This window comes from Pinus tabuliformis, chromosome 8, assembly GCF_031772625.1.
Source record: "Pinus tabuliformis cultivar Carrire ecotype Pingquan chromosome 8, CPIR1, whole genome shotgun sequence".
NCBI classification, from domain to species: Eukaryota; Viridiplantae; Streptophyta; class Pinopsida; order Pinales; family Pinaceae; genus Pinus; species Pinus tabuliformis.
This window is the reverse complement of record NC_142294.1, coordinates 849,004,389-849,026,907: the sequence shown is the minus strand read 5'-3', so window position 1 is coordinate 849,026,907 and position 22,519 is coordinate 849,004,389. Positions and strand designations below refer to the sequence as shown.

Below are 22,519 nucleotides of genomic sequence, written 5' to 3'. Positions count from 1 at the left end.
TTCTTCTGAAGAACAATCTCCCCTGCATGACACTCCAACAACGGATGATGCTTTAAGTGATGTAATTGATAGAATTGGGAGACTCAATCTTGATTCAGACCCAACTCAATCAACAGAACAGCCTGGACCATCTCAGAAAGGTCCCCCAAAGTGGCTGACAAAGACACTTGAAAGTGTTCATCCTGATGAAATTGGAAAAACAGGAACCCGAAATTCAAATCGACAAGATGGAGGTGATGTAGATAACTCTAATTCACCTGTTGATATGGATGTTACTTATGATTGTGAATTGAACTTGTCTACAGATTTTGAACCAACTTCCTTCAAAGAAGCTGCTTCTCATGATGAATGGAAAGAAGCAATGCGGAAGGAGTATGATGCCCTCATAAAGAATGGCACTTGGAAGCTGGTTGATCCTCCATTTGGAACCAAACCAATTGGCTGCAAGTGGGTCTACAAGAACAAGTACAAAGCTGATGGCTCACTTGACAAGCACAAAGCTAGGCTTGTGGCAAAAGGTTTTGCACAGAAAGAAGGGGTCGATTACGAGGAAACTTTTGCTCCCACAGCAAAATGGGCCACCATCCGGACACTCTTTGCACTAGCTGCTCAGAACGGTTGGAAAGTCCATCAAATGGATGTAAAAACTGCATTCTTGAATGGAGATCTAAAAGAGAATGTTTTTATGTCCCAGCCTGAAGGATTTGCTGTGAAAGGACATGAACACAAAGTATGCAAACTTGTGAAGTCCTTGTATGGCCTCAAACAAGCACCACGAGCCTGGTATGAAAAACTAACTGAGCATCTTCTGAAACTCAACTTCAAACATTTTGATCTTGATGATGCAACTTTATTTGTCAAGAAAGTTGGCAAAACAGTTGTATATCTTGTGGTATATGTAGATGATCTTTTAATGACAGGGAACAATGAAAGCTATATTGCATCCATAAAGAAAGAATTAGGAAATTTTTTTGAAATGACTGATTTGGGCTATGTTCATTACTATCTTGGCATTGAAGTAACCCAACATCCAAAGTCCATATTTCTTTCTCAAAAGAAATACATTGGAGATTTGTTATACAGATTTGGCATGACAGAGTGCAATCCCCTTTCTACTCCAATGGAACAAAACTTGAAGCTCACATCTACTGAAGGAAAGGAATTTGAGGATGCAACAAGGTATAGACAGCTTGTAGGAAGTCTCATCTACCTCACTACTACCAGACCAGACATTTCATTTGCTGTTGGAATCCTCTCCAGGTTTATGCAAAAGCCTTGTGAGGGACATTGGTCTGCTGCAAAAAGAGTTCTAAGGTACTTGAAGGGAACTCAAGACCTTGGAATCAAGTATACACAGGTGGACGACTTCAACTTGATTGGATACTCTGATTCAGACTTCGATGGAGACAAAGAAACTGGGTTATCTACTTCAGGATATGCTATGAGTCTTGGATCAGGAGCTGTCTCCTGGAGATCACGCAAACAATCAGTACCAGCGGATTCCACAACAGAAGCAGAATACGTGGCAGCAGCTGAAGCAACGAAAGAAATTGTGTGGCTCAGGAAAATTCTTGAAGATTTGCAAGTAAAACAAATACAATCTACTCCACTCATGATTGATAACACATCTGCAATAAAGTTGGCCAAAAATCCAAAGTTCCATGATCGTACTAAGCACATCAATACTAAATATCATCTGATCCGACATCATGTTGAGGCCAAAACAATCCATCTCCGTCATTGTTCCACAAACGAACAAATTGCAGACATCTTCACCAAAGCGCTTGGAAGAGAAAAGCTTGAAAGATTCAGAACGATGCTTGGACTCACCAACATCCCTTCAGATTAAGGGGGGGAATGTTAACACCTAATCCGAAACGGATGAGGTGAAGCCGGACAGTCATCTAGAAGATGAACTGATCCGTTTCTCTTGTATATAAATAATTGTTATCTAATGTGAAATATCAAGTTGTCTTGCGTTCATCAATACCTGGAGTTACCCTGGCCTGACATTGACGAACCCTATTTGCTACAAGTAGGTGTCAATTCTACCATACCACGCCCAAAAAGCTTGCTTGAGTCCGCATAGAGCTTTCTTCAACTTGCACACATGTATGCGCCTCTCCTGTGTCTCAAAGCCCTCTAGTTGTTCTATGTACACTTCTTCCTCTCTCACCCCATTCAAGAAGGTTTTCTTGACATCCATCTGGTGAATTTGCCATCCCATTTGAGATGCTAGAGATATAACTGACGGGATAGAAGTGTATCTGGAAAATGGGGCGAAGGTCTCCTCATAATCTATTCGTTCCTTTTGTGCATACTACTTTGCCACAAACCTAGCCTTGTACTTTTCCACACTACCGTTTGCCGCATATTTGATCTTATAGATCCATCTCGAACCTACAACTGATCTGTCTTCTGGCCTTGGCACTACCTCCCAAATATCATTCGTCATGATAGGGCTATACTCTTCTACCATGGCATCTACCCACACCCGGTGCTTTGTGGCCTCCTCAAAGCTGGAAGGTTCTTCAACCTGAGCTATCAATGCTTAGTACTTGTTAGGTTGTCTACGCTGTCTCTTGCTCATCCTAGGAGTTCCAATGAATTCCTCTGCATCTCTTAATGTCCGACGAACCTCTCTGCTGGGTCGACCACTAGTCGTGAGAGGTTCTGCCAGCGACTCATCTTGTCTCTGCTACTCCATCTGCTAAGAACTCCCCAGATTTCCTGCACATGAGGAAAGACTGGTGCTGGTCACAGTACTTGACCCTTGTGACTATCCTCCTACCTGTCCCACTGGTTGCCCTTGTGGCTGCCCTTGCTGTTGGACTAAAGGAGCTTCTGCTGACTGATTTTGATCACCTACAGGCATCTCACGAGACCTCCTAAGAGCTCGGCCTTCCATGAACTTCACGTCTTGCCTTACTACTATCTTCCTATTGCTAGGAGTGTAGATTTTAAATGCCTTTGAGGTTTCGTTGTATGCAACGAAGAACCCCTTCTGCGCAATTTGATCTAGTTTAGTGTAATGTCCCTTCCTAAATTATTTTGGAACAAGATTAATTTCTACATTGTGGGGCCAATTTTGGAAGAGATGGGTTCCATTTGATTTTTATTAGAAGGTTTAGGAGTAAGAAGTAAGTTATTTTGGTTTTGTTAGTAGCATGTGGGGGGCACCCACACAAGGAAATACACTCTCTAAGCTTATGGTTGAAATTGCATGAGAGGGAAAATCGAAAACTTAGTGAGGGACCCACGAAGGAGGGAAAAAGGAGGAAAAAAGGCTCCACGAAATCTATAAAAGGAAGGCAACACTCTTCATTTGATCATCTTTGGCATATTGAATTTCTTCTTAGTTGCTCGAGCTTCTTAGTTGGGTCACTTGCTGTTTAGCACGAGTTTTCCAAGCGAAGAACTCACCCTTTCTTCGGGGGACTTCGAGTGCCACCTTAGAGAGGTTCATCCATAATCTTCCAGAGGTGATTTTCAGTGTGGTTTCCAGCATTTGTATTCAATGTCTCTAGGTTGTGCGTATTTTTGGAGGATGCAGTGGGAGAAAATGAGTTGAGATCTTGTCAATTCTTCAGGGGAACTATTGTCGGAAGAAATTCTAGGAAATAAGATCTGGTGATTTGCTGCCATTTGGGTGAGTTTTTGGGTTGGAGGAAGGAGATTTTTGTAGTGGGGATTTCACACTTCCTGGGGGCTTGCGCAAAAGGAAGAGATTGGGCAAATGTGGGTAGTGGAGACTCAACCATTGGAGTTGTTCCTTTCCGGGAGAAATAAGGGAAGTGTTAGTGGAGGTGATTGCTACTTTCTAGAGTGTTTGAGGAGGATTTTACTGGTGTATTTACTATTGACAGTTAGTGTGCTTTAGCAGTCTTGGAGGGTGTAGGGCCTTTTGGGGGTCGATTTTGGAAGTTCAAAACTAGGCCAAACCATTTCTGAGTTTTTGTGGGTTTTGCTTGAGGAGGCTAGAAATAATTTTGCAAAATTTTTTGAGCACCAGAGTTGGGATTTTCTGCCATATTTTTGCAGTAGACAGTGTAAAATTGCTGGGGACTGTGCAGTACAACAATTGGTCAGTTGATTGCAACTCCAGATTGTCATTGCTTCACTTGGGCTTTGCTCCGCTTGCCTTTGAGGCAAGCCAAGGTGCATTCCTTCCATATTTTTGTAATCTTGCACCAGTTTATAATAAAATGGCTCAGTTGCTTCCATATTTTTTATTGTTATGGGAGTGTTCAAATTGTTTTGAAATTTCTGTGGTGAAAATTTGTTATTTGCTTGCATATCATTTTTTTCCTATTTTGGAACATTACAGTGGTATTAGACTTTCCTATGAGTGAGGAGGACAGACAAAATTTTACGTACAGGAGTCAAAGGTACCGAAGCAGGGAGAGGTAGCTAGAGATCACTCCAGATATTGAGGATTGTGGGAAGGCAGTGATCAAAGAAGACATGGGGGAGCCCAATAGCAGAGAAGAGGTGGCCTTTGACAATCTCTTGAAGGCCTTGTGTGATTTGGCAAAGGAGCAGAAGGAAATGTTAGATGAGATTAAAATACAGAACCGAGAACGAAGCATTCACCGAGATTTTCTATTTGGAGAGACTTCAGGAGCTTCTCAATAGTTTGATCACCCTTCACCTACTACGCAACCACCATCCTCTAGTGGGCCAAGTAGAGCCACGCTACCTTCTTTCCTACCTTTCGCACTAGGTGAACCGGAGGTAGTTGATGATCAATCGCCTATGGGGGAGCATTTCAGGGAGTGGCAGTCCATGGGAGCGGACTTCAGAGAAGCACTATCTTTCAGAGATTTTTGCCAGCTCAAGCAGAATGAGAAGGGAAGGAGCTATGGAGGCCATGGCACGTAGAACTACGAGTTGCTGTGCACCATTGGGAAGATGTACTTCCCCACTTACGATGGCACTACCAAGTGCACAACTCGTGCTTGGGTGGAGAAGCTGAACACCTATTTTCAACTCAACAGGATGATGGAGGTAGAGGCCATTAAAATGGCCACTTTGCATTTGGAGAGGGAGGCACACGACTAGTGGTTTCATGGCTTGTCCACTCTGGGGCATGCCAACGTGACCTCCTATGAGGATTTCACACGGAGAGTAGTGGAGTGTTTTGATCAGAGGGATCTGGAGGCTCATTTCAGGGAGTTGACCCAACATAGGCAGACAGGACATCTAGAGAAATATATTTGAGAGTTCCTGAGGGTCTCAGTCATGGTGTTGGATTTGTCGGATGCTAAGCGATTATACACATTTGTAAAGGGGTTGACGGAGCCACTGCATGGATTGGTGAAGTCATGTAGGCCCTCTACTGGAGGTTGTGACTTGTACAAGATACTTGCAAGGGGCCATCCCCAAGACCCGGGAACCCTTTCCACCACGCACTCCCTACCCTTAGAAGGGGAATGACACTAGAGCACCCCCAACGCAGAGAGTAGCCTAAGGGTGAGGGCAACTGGACGATGAGAATAGGAGAGACCTCAACAGGAGGAAGTTCCGTTTTACATGTTAGGAGCCATGGGCACCAGGCCATTGGTGCATAGCGGGAAAACAGTATTGCAGACTATACATACATACAGATCATGAACTGAAATATAACGAGACAAATACACAAGGGACACCGTTATTTTTGGACAATCGTCCCCAGAAAAACCCAATGCGAGAAAATCGGTGCGACAGCTCTGAGGGTTTTCTATTATTAAGTAGTAGTTTTGAATACAACTTTGGATCCCCTCTCGGATATCCAGTTACAGAGATAAAAATATACTAGCAAAAACCTAAGTGAGATTACCTCTTTTCACCCGACAAAATCTCTCCACTTCGACAACTAGACTGGCTGTCCCTAGCTACAACTACGCTGCCCTTTCGCAGTAGCTGTGTGGGCCTGCGTGGAGCACGCTGGGACTCTGGATCCCCTCTCGGCTATCCAGTTACAGAGATAAAAATATACTAGCAAAAACCTAAGTGAGATTACCTCTTTTCACCGGACAAAATCTCTCCACTCCGACAACTAGACTGGCTGTCCCCAGCTACAACTACGCTGCCCTTTCGCAGTAGCTGTGTGGGCCTGCGTGGAGCACGCTGGGACACTGCGTCAACACTGCGATGCCTCTTCTTCTTCTTGGAGCTCTAACATTAGCGTTCTCGGCTGATCCTGTTTCTCCTTGGTTGAATTCAGAATTCTGCTTGAGGGTGCCTCTACCCTAGCACTAGAAATGCGTGGGCCCTTCCTGGCCCAACATGAGTCTCCCTTGTTGAATTTTCTAAGTCTATCCGTTAGAAAATTAATCTGTATTCTGCTGGTTTATTTCTTCTACTTGTTTAAATTCGAACAAGTTATTTAAAACATTTAAATACCAAAATAAACACAATACAGTGACAACATCTACAGATCATCAACTGAAAGAAAACAAGCAAACAAGTGACACTGTTATTTTTGGACAAATGTCCCCACAAAAAGTCAATGCGGGAAAACCGGTGCAGCTATTCAAAGGGTTATATTATTATGCAGTCTTCCTGAGTACGACTGGGTGCCTAACCGGCTCACTCGACAGAGAAAAATACACAACAACAATACCTCTATATTCGGAAACAAGTAATCAAAAACCCTGTCCCACGAAACCCTCTTTGGCACAACTGAAGCTCAGCGTTGGCCCTTCTGGCCTCTGCGTTAGCCTCCTGCTAACTTGCGTCAACCCCAGGACCCTCTGCGTAAGCCCTCTGAGGCACTGCGCAGCCTTTGGGACCCTCTGCGTGGATGACGCAGTCCCTTTGGCCCCTGCGTAGCCTGGACTGGCTGCTGCTCTCACTCTCTACTTCAGCGCTGGTCTCTCAATACTGTCTCTACCTCTCTGCCTCGTACTCACCGCCCCTCGCTACTGATCACTGACTCAACTTTGCTTAGCATCCCCGCTCTAGCAAAATGAATTACTGATCACTTTGGTGTGTTCTCCAACTGACCCTCAAGCCTCTTCTTATACTTTTCTTGTTGGTCCTTCAACGACCAAGATTAAATCTCTAATCAACGGCTAAGATTAGATTTGGCTTGATCCATGACTTTTAGAACCTTCTAACCCAATTTTATATTAATATCCATTAATATTTTATTTTTCCGAAGTTTAGACTTAGTAACTCCGTTACAAATATTAATTATTTTAATATCTTCCAATCTGGGTACAATCTGTCCAAACCATTTCTCGTTCTTGGAGATCTCATGTGCTTTAGCCTCTCCACCAATTTTCATGGCTAGAGCACATCCGATGCTACCACAAATCAACATCCTTGGGTCTGCGCTGCCTCCTCTGCATCTCTCTACCTCTCTCTGTTGTGTATTCAAGGTCCTGGAGAAGATCCTCCAACCTCAACTATCCCTGCCCCTCTGCTGCCACAGATTACTTGTTCGATTTTCTCAGCAAACCTTGCCCCAGAAAAATCGAATTGACTGATCTCTCAAGTGTATCTCCAACTAACCCTCAAGCCTCCTCTTATACTTTTCCTGTTGATGAATCTACAACCGAGATTAAGTCCCTAATCGACGGCTAAGATTAAAACAGAGTTGATCCTTGTCACTTAGAAGTTTTTCACTCATATTCTTATTAATACACATTAATATTTTTATTTTCCTAAGTTTAGATTTAGGAACCCATTAAAAATATTAATTATTTCAATAACTCCTCATCCGGGTGGAATTTCTCCAAACGATTTTTGGGTTCTGGAGATCTCATGTATTCTAGTCCCTCCACAAAATTTTGGAGCTAGAGCACATCTGATGCTACCCAAAATCAACAACACAGACCTCGTCGCAAAACGAAGCCAATGCTGCAACCACTGTTTGCGCTGTCCAACCATACATCCACAACCATTGTTGCACAGTCCACTGGGTGAACTTGTGGCTAGCCAATACCATCATTTTGGGTCCACTGGGTGAACTCGCGTCCAGTTAGCTCCATCGTTCACTACCACTGTATTCATGCCAGTCAAGAACTAGTAACGAAGCGATTTATCAGTTTGTCGTTGCCATTAGGGTAAGGAAAGTCCATTGGTTCGATGGTCAACAATTATTCCGGCCATGAGTGTGGAAAGTGACCCATCACAAGGGTCACGTCTCGTGAGAAAAAAATATTGAAAAGATCACCATATAAATTATTAGGAGGGTTATTATAAATTATTTCTAGCTACTAATTATATATATCATAAAGGGTATTCAAGTAAAAAAGGTGTATTACAAAAAATAATAGTTATATCATAAAATACAAAGGTATAAGGTATAAAAGGGAAATTAATATTTTAAAAGAAAATGTTTTGAAGGTTATTAAAAAAGGGGGGGGATCACTTTCAAAACCCTAAGCTCATCTCGACAAATGCAAAATGGAGTCAATCATTGAAGAAAAAGGAATGAACATTGTTCCAGTCAATACCACAACTCAAGATGATGATAAACAAGTAGAAGTAAAAGCATATTCAGATGTTGTAGTTCAAACGGTGAAAAATCCAAATGAAGGCTCTGTAACCAACTCGACAACAACACCTGAAGTAAATCAGGAAGTTGTCACACGCATGAGAAGGGAAAATCAAACCACAAGAACTGCTTGTCAACATTCGAATCACAAGAGCAGACAACTCAATTAGTGCCCATATTTGTATCCCTCATAACATAAACCATGAACTTATGTTCCGAAGACTATTAATGTCGGTGCAATTCAGTCTTGTGATAAAAATTCACATCAAGTATCTAGTAACAACGAGATTTCATAGAAGATTGATTTAGGATGGTCAAATCCCTTCTCAGTTCGACAATTTGGTCATCACTCAAAGGATCCTGTCATCTTGTATCAACAAAGATGACAACTCAAAGAATTCCGTAAGATGCGAATAGAAACAAATGACATGCCTTGTTAGCAATAAGCTTTGAGGACAAAGCTTTTTGAAGAGGAAGGCAATGTTATGAATATAATTTATATAAAAATAATATAAATATAAATATATAAATAATAATAAAGAATAGTTAATTAAATAGTAATTAGTTAATGAAGAGGCATGTCCCTAAGGACATGATTGTTCATAAAGGGGCACCTACCTAGGTGTATAAGCAAACCCTCATTTGTAACAAACTCATCATCTCGTATCTTTTGTACATTTTTATATAAATATCAGGGTTGCGGGGGAGCGTCCCTCCCCTCCTCACGATCTTGCTCCCAATTCGAGCTCTGGGAGTGACTCAGGAGCGGGTCGGGAGCGTGCTCTCGACAAAAAAGTTTTGCTCCCTGGTTTTTTTGGGAGCGAAGTCGCTCCCGTCGTTCTGAGAGCGATGTTTTCAATGGGGGAGCAGTCGGGGAGCGATCGCTTCCTGACCGCTTCCCCATTGAAAAAATCGCTACTCGCTAGTGGAAAGGAAAGACTGCACGGGTGAGAGGGAGGGCGATGACGATGTAGAGAGGGGGAAAGGGAGGGAAAAGGGGAGATGAGAGAGGGAAGGGGAGTGGGGGAAGATAAATAGACCCTCTCCCCTCCCATTATTCACTTCATCCCATTGAGAGAGCAAGAGAGTTTGGAGCAAGAGAGAGTTTGAAGCAAGGAGAGGAGCTTAGAGGAGCTTGCAAGGGGAGATTGGGGCTTGAGATTGGAGGCCAAAGAGGTAGGATCTACATTCTAATCTAGCATTTTTTTTTTTATGTTCATTGCTAAATAAATAAATAAATAAATAAATAAAATTATCTTTTTCCCATTCCCATTCATCCATTTTTTTGCAGATTCAAAACTTCAAATTTCAAACATCATGGTTATATGGCTTGACATTTTCTTCTTCTTGGTTCATTTTTTGGTTATTATGGTGTTGGAGAGTAGAAAAAGGAGGGTTGAATATGAAGAAGAGGACGAAGAAGTGGGTTATAGTGGATTTGATGAAAACCCCAGAGAGGGGTACCTTGGTGAGGAGGAGTAGAGTGAACATGATTCAACCCAAAAAACTAAACAAGACCAAACCCCATTGTGGAAATATGTTAGTAGGCTTGAAGCAGGGAAAAAGGGTGGAACCACTAAATTTCTCTGCCCATTGCAACAATAATTAAACAGGTTCATACACCCGTGCTAGAAGGCACCTCTGTGGGAAAACGCCATGGGATGGAGATAAACAAATAGGAATCAAAACTTGTGCAAGTGTGTCAGCAGCAGACAGAGCCAAATACATAAGGGAAGAGAAGGAAGCCCAATGCAATTCTAAAAAATCAAAGGGTTTCTTCGTGTTAGTTTTTGGTAGCATTGGAAGTGCTCTAGCCTTGAAAATTGGTGGAGAGGCTAAGGCACATGAGTTCTAAAGAACCCAGAAACCGTTTGGTTGAATTCCACTTGAATTGTATTTTATAAATATAATTAATATTTTTAATGGAGTTCCTAAGTCTAAACTTAGGGAAATTAAAATATTAATGGGTATTAATCAAAATATGGGTGAGAATCATCTAGAAGGCGGATCAAGTTATGTTTTAATCTTAGTTGTTGATTAGAGACTTAATCTTGGTCGTTGAAGTCTCAACAAGAAAAGTATAAGGAGGCTTGGGGTTCATTTAGAAACATAGAGGGATTGAAGAAATCGATTTTCTGAGGTGAGAAGTTCTTAGGAGGAAAATCGATTGGGGAGATCTTGTAGTTGAGGGGCAGAGAGAATCCGGGAGAAGGACTTTCTGGAAAATACAAAACAGAGGTAGAGAGAGCTTGCATAGAGGCAACGCAATAGCCGGGAGAGCTGACGCAGAAAAGCTGCCTATCAGACAGAATCCAGAATTGCCAAAACAACCGAAACTTTCGGGAACTGCCGGAACAACCAAGAGAGTTGACGTAGAGGCAGCATAGTAGCCGGGAGAGTTGACGCAGAAAAGTTGCTTGTCACACAGAATCTAGAACTACCAGAACAGTTGAAACTGTCGGGAACTGCCAGAATTGTTGGAACAGTCAAAACGAGATTGGGAGAGCTGACGTAGAGGGCAGAGAAAGTGACACAGGGCTGATGCAGAGCCAGTGCATAAATAGTCGGGGTTAGCCATTCTTGTGCCGGATCAGCCAAAATTCTGCTAGGTCAAGTGAGGCAAAACTCACTCATATTTTCCGCTAGTATTTTCTCTATAAAGGATTGCTAAATGAGAATCCTAGAGTTGTATTCAAATATTTCTCCTGCATAATAATAAACCCTCAGAACGGCTGCATTGGTTTTCCCACATTGGGTTTTTCCAGGGACTATTGTGTCCAAAAATAATTGTCCTATGTATCTTGTTCTTTGCTCTGATCAAATATTTAATTAGTGTAGGTTGTAGAAGTAATTTTCTTCAGTATTCAGAAGAATAACTTGATGAATGTAATTTAAAAATGAAGTACGTGAATTGATTCAGATTTGCTGCAGTAGGGGTTCCTTCAGAGTGTAGGAATTTTCACACTTTGAACGTAGCTCACAATCACATCAACATGCACAAAGGATTCCTTCAACATCCTCCCATGGCAGTGGATATGGAGGCACAGGGTCACCAAACATCTCTTTAAGGCGTAGAACCATATCAGATTTCCTTGATGAAGGGTGTAGGAATGATGTGGATTCAAAAGTTTACCAGTTTCTCTATGCATGTGGGATACCATTCAATGTTCTTCGCTCACCTTACTGGCATGAAATGGTTTCTGCCATAAATGATTCCCCTAAAGGATACAAGAGCCCTAAGTATGACAAGGCTAGAATTGTTGGACTTGATCATGAAAAAGCAAAAATATCACATTCTTTGAGTAGAATGAAAAATTCTTGGACTAAGCATGGGGTGTCCATTGTATTTGATGGATGGACAAATGTAAAAGGCAAGCCATTGCTAAGTGTTCTTGTTTTGTTTGTTAGTGGTTCCATCCTTCTTTTAGCATATGATTACTCTAAGAAGTTCAAGACCGACATCAACATTGCAGAACTATTACTTGAAACAATTGAACATATTGGGCCATACAATGTCATCCAAGTCATCACTGATAATGCTGCTAATTGTAAGGCAGTGGGAGCAATTATTGAGGATAAATACCCCAACATATTTTGGTTTGGGTGTTTGGTTCACACAATGAACCTTTTGATGCATGATATTATTAAGAACAAAAACCGGCAACACAAATGGATTGGTGATTTGTAGAAGAGAGGCAAACAAATGATAAAATTTATTACAAATCATAGCAATACCCATGGGCTTTTCCGCAGTCACTCAAGATTGGAGCTGTTGAAGATTGCGAAGACTAGATTTGCTAGCTATTACCTCACCTTCAGGCGCCTTTTGAAGGTAAGAGAGTCATTGGCTAGCATGCTATCAAGTCCACACTGGCAGGTATTAAAGGAAAGGGCTACAAATGCAGCTGACAAGGATACCCATGGGCAGTGGGTCCGCTATGTCCAGGATCGAACAATGCTAGGGTGGACCCCACCCGAAGGGGGTCACACCCCTCGGCCTATTGACTGACTTGACCCCAAGAGCTTTCGGGTTTCGACCCTGTGACCTCCCATTGGCGAGGCCCCGACTTGACCGATTGAGCTAACCCTTGGGGCTTAGATGATTGTTGTTATTTGGTTCAATCTATGTTTTTTATATCTAATTCATCATTCTACATGCTTTTGTTGACATATATGCATCAAAATATAATATATATATATATATATATATATATATATATATTATATAAAAAATTGCTCCCGCTCCCTCTCCCTGTTTTCGCTTCTGCTCCCAAGTAGCCTTGATAAATATATTTGTCCTATTATGGATATTTATATATTTCAGATCTCCTAAGTATTCTACAACATTTATGAACTTTGTTCATCACGTTATCCCAACTATCACATAATTGCAAAGTTTTGCAGAAGATTAATTTAGGATGGTTAGAACCCTTCTTAGTTCGACAATTTTATTTATCATTTCAAGGGTTTTATCATCTTGTATCAACGAAGATGACAAATCGAAGAATTCCAAAAGATGTGAATAGTTTACAAAGACAAAGAACAGATGACACGTCTTGTCAGTGATAAGTTTTAAGGACAAAGCTTTTTGAAGAGGAAGGCAATGTTATGAATATAATTTATATAAAAATAATATAAATAAATAGATAATAATAATAATAATAATAGTTAATGAAGAGGCATGTCTCTAAGAACATAACCATTCATGAAGGGGCACCTTCCTAGGTATATAAGTGGGCCCTCATTTGTAACAATCACATCTCACATCAATTCTTGTATACATTATTCAATATATATGTTTCTTATCCTCAACAGATGTCTTCGTGTTCCAAGTGTTCTGAAGATAACTACATAAGTATGAACTTTGTTCATTACAAATAAATTGTTATTGTTAGATTGGATTTTGCTGACATCATTATTCTTTGGAACATAAGTTTGCTGTTTCTGTTCTGAGTGATACATATACATAGGCTGATTGAGATGTCTACTCTTCCTAATTTACTTCAGGTACCGCTGTTGATTGTAAATTTCTGTGGTTGTCAAATTTTGAAGAATTGTTTCCGTAATTTTATCCACAGTGAACATTTTTAATCGATGTTACGTCTGAAGACTTTGATGCTTCTTTCATGATAAATTCTTCTAATTTGGTTTTCAATGATTCCTTGTCATTTTTAAGTTTCTTAATTTGCATCAATAATTTTTCACTATGGTCTTTAATCCAAGAAACTTCTTCATTTTTGTTAGCAGTGATTTTGTCAACTTTCCTTTGCATATTTTGTATTTCTTTTTTACTCTCATGCGTGACAGTCTCATTTTTGACAACTGTCGTATTTCCCAAGGTAGTACATGGTTCCCAATGCAAAGTGGTCCCGATGGTCAAAAAGTCAACTTGGTCTTAGATTGTTCAGCTTGATGATAGGAGTCCATGCCATGCTCCATTTTTTCATTCAGAGGTGGCAATGGCTAGTTACAACTTGGTCAAACTTGGTCAACAGGTCAAAACAGGTTTTGAGATGGCAAACTAGGGGCAGTGTTGGGAAGAATGAGTGGAATAATACCCATGTGTCAGATTTTGGAGATTCCTCAAGGGGGACTTGCACATGTGGTAGATAACGTTGCAAGGCAGATGATGATGTGGCAACACTAGGCGGGATTTGGAGATTTAGAGAGAGGCCCAGTGCAGAGCATGTTTAGTTTCGCCAAACCCAGATACCAGATTTGTTAGATAATTAATTATGTTAGAGAACCAAGTTCAAGGTGGCTAAATCAAGTTAGTAAAAGGAGAAAGTCAATTCAAACTAGCTGTTGGACAAGTCAACTAGTCATCAGAAGGTCTAACTAGCTGTTGGAGACATCATGGACCAAGCAGTCAAGCACAATCAAACTTGCCAATGAACCTTTTCTTACATTGCCATGGTAAGCCTCAGCCATTGTTGATGTTTTTCCAAACTTTGGCCTTCCTTTATCCCACCTTTATTCCAGGCAGGAGCCAGTTTACTTCTTCAACTATAACTAGGAAGGATCACAAAGGAACAACAGCCTTTTGCAAGAAGCCAGAGTAAAAATTACACTACCAGCCCTGTAAAGTTTTGTAGATGTTCTATGCTAAGAGCAATTTCACTTTTCTCACAGCAATCATACAAGTAGATAAGCAAAATGCAGATAGAACATATAAGCAGATCTTACAGAAGACAAATCAGAAACAAGAAAAATGTATGTGTTTGTTTCGGCAGTCAACAGGATGCTTCAACCAGCAAAGTCTCCTTTGGTCAGCCAGCCCAGCATGTGTCACAACAACCCTCCAACCAGTAGATGAGTCAACCCAAGTCAGTTCTACAAAAGTCAACGCTGTCCTGAAAAGTCAACGCAGAGGCAGCAAGCTAAAAGTCAACGCAGCAGCAAAACGGTCAACCCTTTGACCTCGATTTTTGTGCCAGGTAGTATGGCCTTCAAAAATCGAACCTCCCACAAGTTTTCAGCTTGTTTGGACCAAGCGTTGACCAAAGTCAACGCTGGTCAAACTTCTGCGAAACCCTAGCAGCAGAAAAAATCCTCTTCGTCCTTCCCACGTGTGGCTGCAATTCGTCCTCCAGGTAGCTCGTACTTTTTAGGATGAGAGAGGAAGATGTGAGTTCTGTTGTGATCAAATTCTCTCCAACTTTTCCTGTATATATATATCCATCAATGAGGGTGTGTGACACATCTGTTGGGCATGTGAGCCTACATTACAAAACTGGCTGACCTTTTCACATATAATTAATTAAGAATAATAAATTCAAAATATAAGTTCTGCTCATCGGATTAAGACTATTTTTATATGGATTTTACACCTCTCAGAAAGAGGAATCCAACAAAAATATTAGCCTCTTAATCTGAGCATCAGAACATGGATTTTGGACCTAGTTGTCCAAATTTAACACTCCCTCTCAACTAGGGAGAACTCCATCTATTAGTGCAATTAACATCGTGAGTCATCCCGCCGAAACTTGCTTTGCTGGCTTCTTTATTTCAGAACAGAAGTGGGTCAGTCACAAAGACATCATTCCCCGACTGACATAATCAGTCCAGAGGTCCCAGACCTCACAAATCTTGATCCCAGATCAAGTGGTTGGACCATGCCATCCTAGATAGAGAGTACGGCAATCTCTGATGCGTCCATCAGTCTTTGCTAATAGTCTCTAGCTTTTCCACACCTCATTGGCCAAATGAGAGGTACTTCCCATGAGCCCTGAACTCAATGGGCAGGATGCATACGGGGCACAGATTAAATGAGTGGCGAACCAGCTCAATAATCACAAGGGTGGGGCAGAAGCATTATGAGTGCTTATAGCTCCGAGAAGCTATCCCCAAAGCCCCCCAGAGCTCCCAGAGCTCATCGTCCAACAGGACCCACATCATAGGGTCTTTCCACGACACCAAGACTCTCACGGAAGGTTAGGAACTTGACCTTCCCCAGGGGCTTAGTGAGAATATTCGCGACCTGCTCATCAGTTCCTATATGATCGAGCCTTACGGCGCCTCGCTGTACCATATCCCGGATAAAGTGGTACCTGATATCAATATGCTTGGATCGGTCGTGGAACACAGGATTCTCAGTCATACGAATCCCACTCTGATTATCACATAGTATTACAGTGGTATCTAGCACATGTTGGAACAACTCACTAAAGAGCTTCCTCAACCAAACTGCTTCACAACAGGCCATACTAGCAGCAATGTATTCGGCCTCCGCGGTGCTCAAAGCCACCGACTTCTGCTTCCTGCTCATCCATGAGATCGAAGCAGAACCAAGATTGAAACAGCATCCAGATGTGCTCTTACGATCCACCACACTGCCAGCCCAATCGGCATCAGTATATCCCCGGAGTATCACACTCCCGGCAGTGTATCTCAGCCCATGGTTTATCGTGCCCCGAAGATATCTCAAAAGATTCTTGGCACCAACCCAGTGAAAATGATGAGGCTCAACCATCTGTTGACTCAAAGTATTCACTGCAAAACATATGTCCGGACAGGTGTTCACTAAGAACATCAAAGCTCCTATGAGTTGACGATACTCAGTAGGATTGGCCAAGATAGGCCCTGCAGTGCTGCCACTCAACTTCTTAAAGTTGAGTTCCATTAGTGTCGACACGGACTTACAGTCCACCATCCCAAATCTTTCCAGAAGCTTCACAATATACTTTCCTTGAGAAAGGAAAATCTCTCCAGGTCTCTGCCAGACCTCCAGGCCTAGGAAATAGTGCATCAGTCCTAGGTCTTTCATCTCGAACTCAGCAGCTAGCTCCCTCTTACATTGATGAATGAGAGGGTCATCACCTGTCAGGAAGAGGTCGTCCACATACAGCACTAGAATGAGAGGCTTTCCTTCCTCAACCTTAAAGTAAAGGTTTGGATCAGCATTGCTTCGAGTGAAGCCCAGCTTCATCAAGTAACTATCCATCCTCTCATACCAAGCTCTGGGTGCTTGCTTTAACCCATAGAGGGCTTTCTTCAACCTGCAGACATAAGTGTCTCGATCTTGAACTTCAAATCCCAGAGGTTGTTCTACATACACCTCTTCCTTTATTGCACCATGCAGAAAAGCGGTCTTGACACCCATCTGATGAAGACTCCATCCTTGCGTAGCAGCAAGGGCTATGATGGAACGGATGGTGGTATATCGAGCCACAGGTGCAAATATATCGTCATAGTCAATTCCTTCCTTTTGAGAGAAGCCACGGGCAACAAATCTTGCCTTAAACTTTTCAGCACTCCCATCAGATCCATGTTTAATCTTGTAGAGCCATTTAACGGTGACAACAAATTTGTCCTTCGGTCTCGGGACCACATCCCAGACATCATTCTTCATAATAGCCTCATATTCTTCATGCATAGCATCCTTCCAGACTTGATGCTTGATGGCTTCTTCAAAAGATCCAGGTTCAGATTGTATAATAGTACTCATGGCAGCTAGATACCCTTGGTATCTACACGGCTTCTTGCTTTCTCGGAATGTTCCCCTTGGGGCAGCATGACCCTCAGCATCTTCGAGGGTGTCCCTGAGCCATGATGGCCTCTTTCCTAGAGAAGGGGAAGGATCAATAGGGTCCATTGGCCCTTCAACATCAGGCATAGTCTCATCCTGGGGTTCTTCCAGATTTCCAGGTCTTTCTTCATGGTTTTCTTCAGATCTAGGAAGATCTACTACTTTCTTCAGGGAAGCATCTTCGTCAAAAGTGACATCATGGCTTATCTCTACTTCGCTTTGACCAGGTACATAGACTCTATATGCCTTAGAAGTCTCACTGTAGCCCACAAACATTCCTTTCTTCCCAGTAGCATCCAGCTTACTTCTCTTTTCTTTCGGCACATGAAAATAGACAGGACATCCAAAAATTCTAAAATGTGAGACATCAGGTTTCTTACCAGAGAAAACCTCTTCGAGAGTTTTGGAGTCCGAAGCGGAATGAGGGCATCGGTTTTGAATGTACACAGCAATATTTGCAGCTTCTCCCCACAGAAACTTTGGAAGACCCTGGTCACATAGCATGGCACGGGCAGCTTCCACAATAGTCCTATTCTTGCGTTCAGCAACACCATTCTGCTCAGGAGTATATGCAGTGGTAGTCTCCCTCTTAATGCCAGCTTCTCTGCAAAAGTCTTTGAACTCATTTGACTCATATTCAGTGCCATTGTCAGTCCTCAAAATCTTGATCTTCTTTCCGGTCATATTTTCCACCAAGGCTTTGAAGGTACGGAACCACATGAAAGCCTCATCCTTCTTCTTCAAGAAGTATATCCAGGTTTTGCGAGAGAAGTCATCAGTAAATGTCATATAGTAAGAACATCCCCCCAGGGAAGTTACAGGCAACATACCGGAAAGATCAGAATGGACCAGTTGCAATATCTCAGATGTCTTTGTGACACTTGAGGGGAAAGGTCCCCTTGTATGTTTTCCTTCAGCACAGCCCTTACATACACCTTTATGATTATTTCCAAAATCAGGCATCCTTGTCACCACCTTCCTTGCTTCGGGAAGAGCCTTGTAATGAAGGTGTCCAAATCTTCGGTGCCATAGTTCGGTTTGACGGATAGTATCACAAGTCATAGCTCCCAACAGACTCCCTCCAACCTGGTAGAGTGTACCAACTCTAAAACCAATTGAGATAGCTTCCTTGAAGCTCTTCTTCCACATGAGTACCTTTCCATCAGAGAAAGTTACATTGAATCCTTTGTCTTCCATGGCAGATACAGACACAAGGTTCTTCTTCAATTTGGGTACATAGAGTACATCTTGTAGATGGAGGACTTGTCCTTGAGACAAGTGGAGGGTCACAGTCCCGGTCCCTTTCACAAGATAAGTGGCATTATCCCCAAGGATAATTTCTAGATTAGTATCCCTTTCAACCATGTCAGAAAGTGCTTCCTTGAATTCGGTGATGTGTCTTGAGGCACCACTATCGATTAGCCAGACATCCATAGTGTCGGGCGGAGATGCAGCTGAGAGAGCAGATATTAGAATATACTCATTTCTTTTATCAACAACATTAGACTCCTCATACCTGGTATTTCTGGTCCTTTTAGAAGGTGGATGGTTTCCTTCAAAGTGAGCCTTCCTCTTTCCTTTGGATTTGTCATTTCTTTGATTCCCATTCCTTCGGTTGTTGTTGTTTTCGTCACTATCGGGAGAATTCTTCTGGAAGGGGCATTCTCTAGCATAGTGTCCAGTCCTATGGCAGGTGAAACATTTACCCTTCTTCTTTTGAGTCTTAGTCCTTCCTTTGTCCTTGGAACCACCAGAGTTCTTCTTTCGGGAATGAGCAACATAGGCAGCATTTCTTTCATTATCAAATTCCTTCATCCTTGTTTCTTCTTGCATACATCTAGACATAAGCTCATCAAAGTTAGGGATGGTATTATTGTTGAGAATGGTAGTTGTGAATACTTGCCATTCATATGGAAGTCCTCCAAGTGCGGTGAGAACCATCTCACGATCAGCTATTGTCTCCCCAATAGCTAGCAGATTGTTCCTGGTTTCGGTCAACTTCATAAAGAAAGTTTGAATAGACTCATCTCGGCCCTTCTTCATATTCTTCAACTTGTTCTTGAGGAATAGCACTTGGTTCACATTGTTTACTCGGAACATAAGTATCAGTTTGTCATACATCTCCTTGGATGTGCCTAGTTCAGATATGTAGGCAACCAGACTCTTATTTATGGATTCCCTGATTAGCAGTTTTGCTCTGATTTCTCCCTTCTTATACTTGTGTTTAACAGCAGCAGAGGCATTTGATGGAGGTTCTTGAATCTTCCCTGTCACATGATCTAGGAGATCATGATCTTCTAATTTGAGATCTAATAACATCTTCCAGGCATGGAAGTCATCACTTCCAGTCAGCTTGTCATTCTCCCTGAATTCAAGCTTAGAGGAATCCATTTCCTTCGATGATGATTGCTATAGATAGAGTTTGTCTTCACCTCAGCTCTGATACCATGTAAAGTTTTGTAGATGTTCTATGCTAAGAGCAATTTCACTTTTCTCACAGCAATCATACAAGTAGATAAGCAAAATGCAGATAGAACATATAAGCAGATCTTACAGAAGACAAATCAGAAACAAGAAAAATGTATGTGTTTGTTTCGGCGGTCAACAGGATGCTTCAACCAGCAAAGTCTCCTTTGGTCAGCCAGCCCAGCATGTGTCACAACAACCCTCCAACCAGTAGATGAGTCAACCCAAGTCAGTTCTACAAAAGTCAACGCTGTCCTGAAAAGTCAACGCAGGGGCAGCAAGCTAAAAGTCAACGCAGCAGCAAAACGGTCAACCCTTTGACCTCGATTTTTGTGCCAGGTAGTATGGCCTTCAAAAATCGAACCTCCCACAAGTTTTCAGCTTGTTTGGACCAAGCGTTGACCAAATTCAACGCTGGTCAAACTTCTGCGAAACCCTAGCAGCAGAAACCCTAGCAGCAGAAAAAATCCTCTTCGTCCTTCCCACGTGTGGCTGAAATTCGTCCTCCAGGTAGCTCGTACTTTTTAGGATGAGAGAGGAAGATGTGAGTTGTGTTGTGATCAAATTCTCTCCAACTTTTCCTGTATATATATATCCATCAATGAGGGTGTGTGACACATCTGTTGGGCATGTGAGCCTACATTACAAAACTGGCTGACCTTTGCACATATAATTTATTAAGAATAATAAATTCAAAATATAAGTTCTGCTCATCGGATTAAGACTATTTTTATATGGATTTTACACCTCTCAGAAAGAGGAATCCAACAAAAATATTAGCCTCTTAATCTGAGCATCAGAACATGGATTTTGGACCTAGTTGTCCAAATTTAACAAGCCCCATGTCCATGGCAATATTCAAGATACACACAAAAACCACTTTCTCATCTTCGGTTAAATGACATCATATGACACCTTTCTCATCAGATGCACTTGAAAGAGTGCCTCATGCACAACCTGGTCTGAAGACTGAGTAAGTTAGTATGCATGATTGGAACCCTTTTCTCTCCCTTCAAAATTGTCACTGACCATTTCTCAACCAGCCATAACCTTTCATTGTTTTTCTTATTCCACGGAGATTCTCTTCTACTGTGTTCTCCATATTTCCAGCGTCCACAAATATTTGTTTTCTTAAGGAAATCGGGTGTGATATGAGCTATGTTCCAATATGTATATGTGCATATAACCCTGTTTTCTTACACTTCTTTGTAGATCTCAACTAAGTGCACATTTCTTTACTGTGTTTTGTCTTTTTCATCAGGCCGAAGTCTTCATGGTCTTCTTTAAATCATTAAATATTTCAGTTCCAAAATTTCCTTGAGCAGCAGAGAAGGATCTTTCACAGATCTCTAAGCTTTCTTCTTCTGGATTTGTGGTATATAGATGAGTTGAGATCATAAACAGAAACCAAATCCATGGAAAATCCAACCTGCCCAAAATGTTATTGCTTCATCACCTACCATATCATATGATGACCCTGTCCTTCAGTCCACAAAATAGTTTTCCCATATGACAATTTATTGCAAATCCAGGGATTAGCAAGTTAACGACCAGAATTACTGAAAGCAATTCTGCACCAGGTAGGTGGGTAAGTTGTATCGGGCCTGTTACACCATGGTATGCCTTGTAAAAGGATAAGGGACTTGTCACATAATGAGATGTTTTTGCAGTTCAAATGCACTATATTTTTTTTTGTTAATTTGGAATGTAAAACCTGGGAAGGCTGCTTCTTGTTATGATTATTTGTTATCTGTGGAAAGAGATTTCTCTATAGTTTCTTCCAGTGCTTATTTATGACAGCCACAAGATCATGATCGCAAAATTTCTGCTTGCTTGCTTTATTAAGACACCATAGAAGAGCTTCTAGTGCTAAAATTTGAATATTATGTTTTTCAAGCATACCTTAAAGGCCATCTGTCTTTCTGGATAAATTTGATTTTGGAAAATTTCTCTCTTTTTTCTTGTTCTTTGAATGCTCTGTTGATTACGATCTATATTTCAATGAGTATGTAGTATCTCTTTTTAATTAAATTAAAAAATTAATAGGGCATTTGCTTCAGAAAATTATGACATGCATTTCTATTCCATAAACACCATAAATTGTGCACAATTTTACACTATAGATATTGCTAGCAAATTAACAAAATTTGCAATATAAAACCCAGAAATTAAATGAACTGCTGCAACTCCAGCAATATTTTATTAATGAAATTTCAGGAGGAAATTTACATAAATATTTGAAGCAAAACCTGGGGAATTGACTCCTGAACTGCTTGCACATGATCTCTTTGACAACTTGGTCCTCTGAAGCACCACAAATTTGTCCTCAACAAATATGCTATTCAGCCTCCACCTAGCTGTAAATCACTTCGCTGCTGCTCAAGGATTTTGACCCTTATACAAAAGTAAATGATCAGCTAGGGTGGCTTTACAACCACTGAAACCGTCTGCCAACAGCTAGGGTGTATATCCCAACACCGAAACTGGGAACTCTACAAGGGTTTTCCCTCACACTGTAAGCTATGAGAGCTCCAATAATA

General features: G+C 41.5%; 1 protein-coding gene across 5 annotated transcripts in view; it reads left to right on the top strand.

The window, feature by feature from the left end:
* Positions 1-22,519, top strand: part of MLH3 (MUTL protein homolog 3) — a 474,897-nt gene that overhangs the window by 279,186 nt on the left and 173,192 nt on the right. The gene's annotated exons all lie outside the window — the stretch shown is intronic.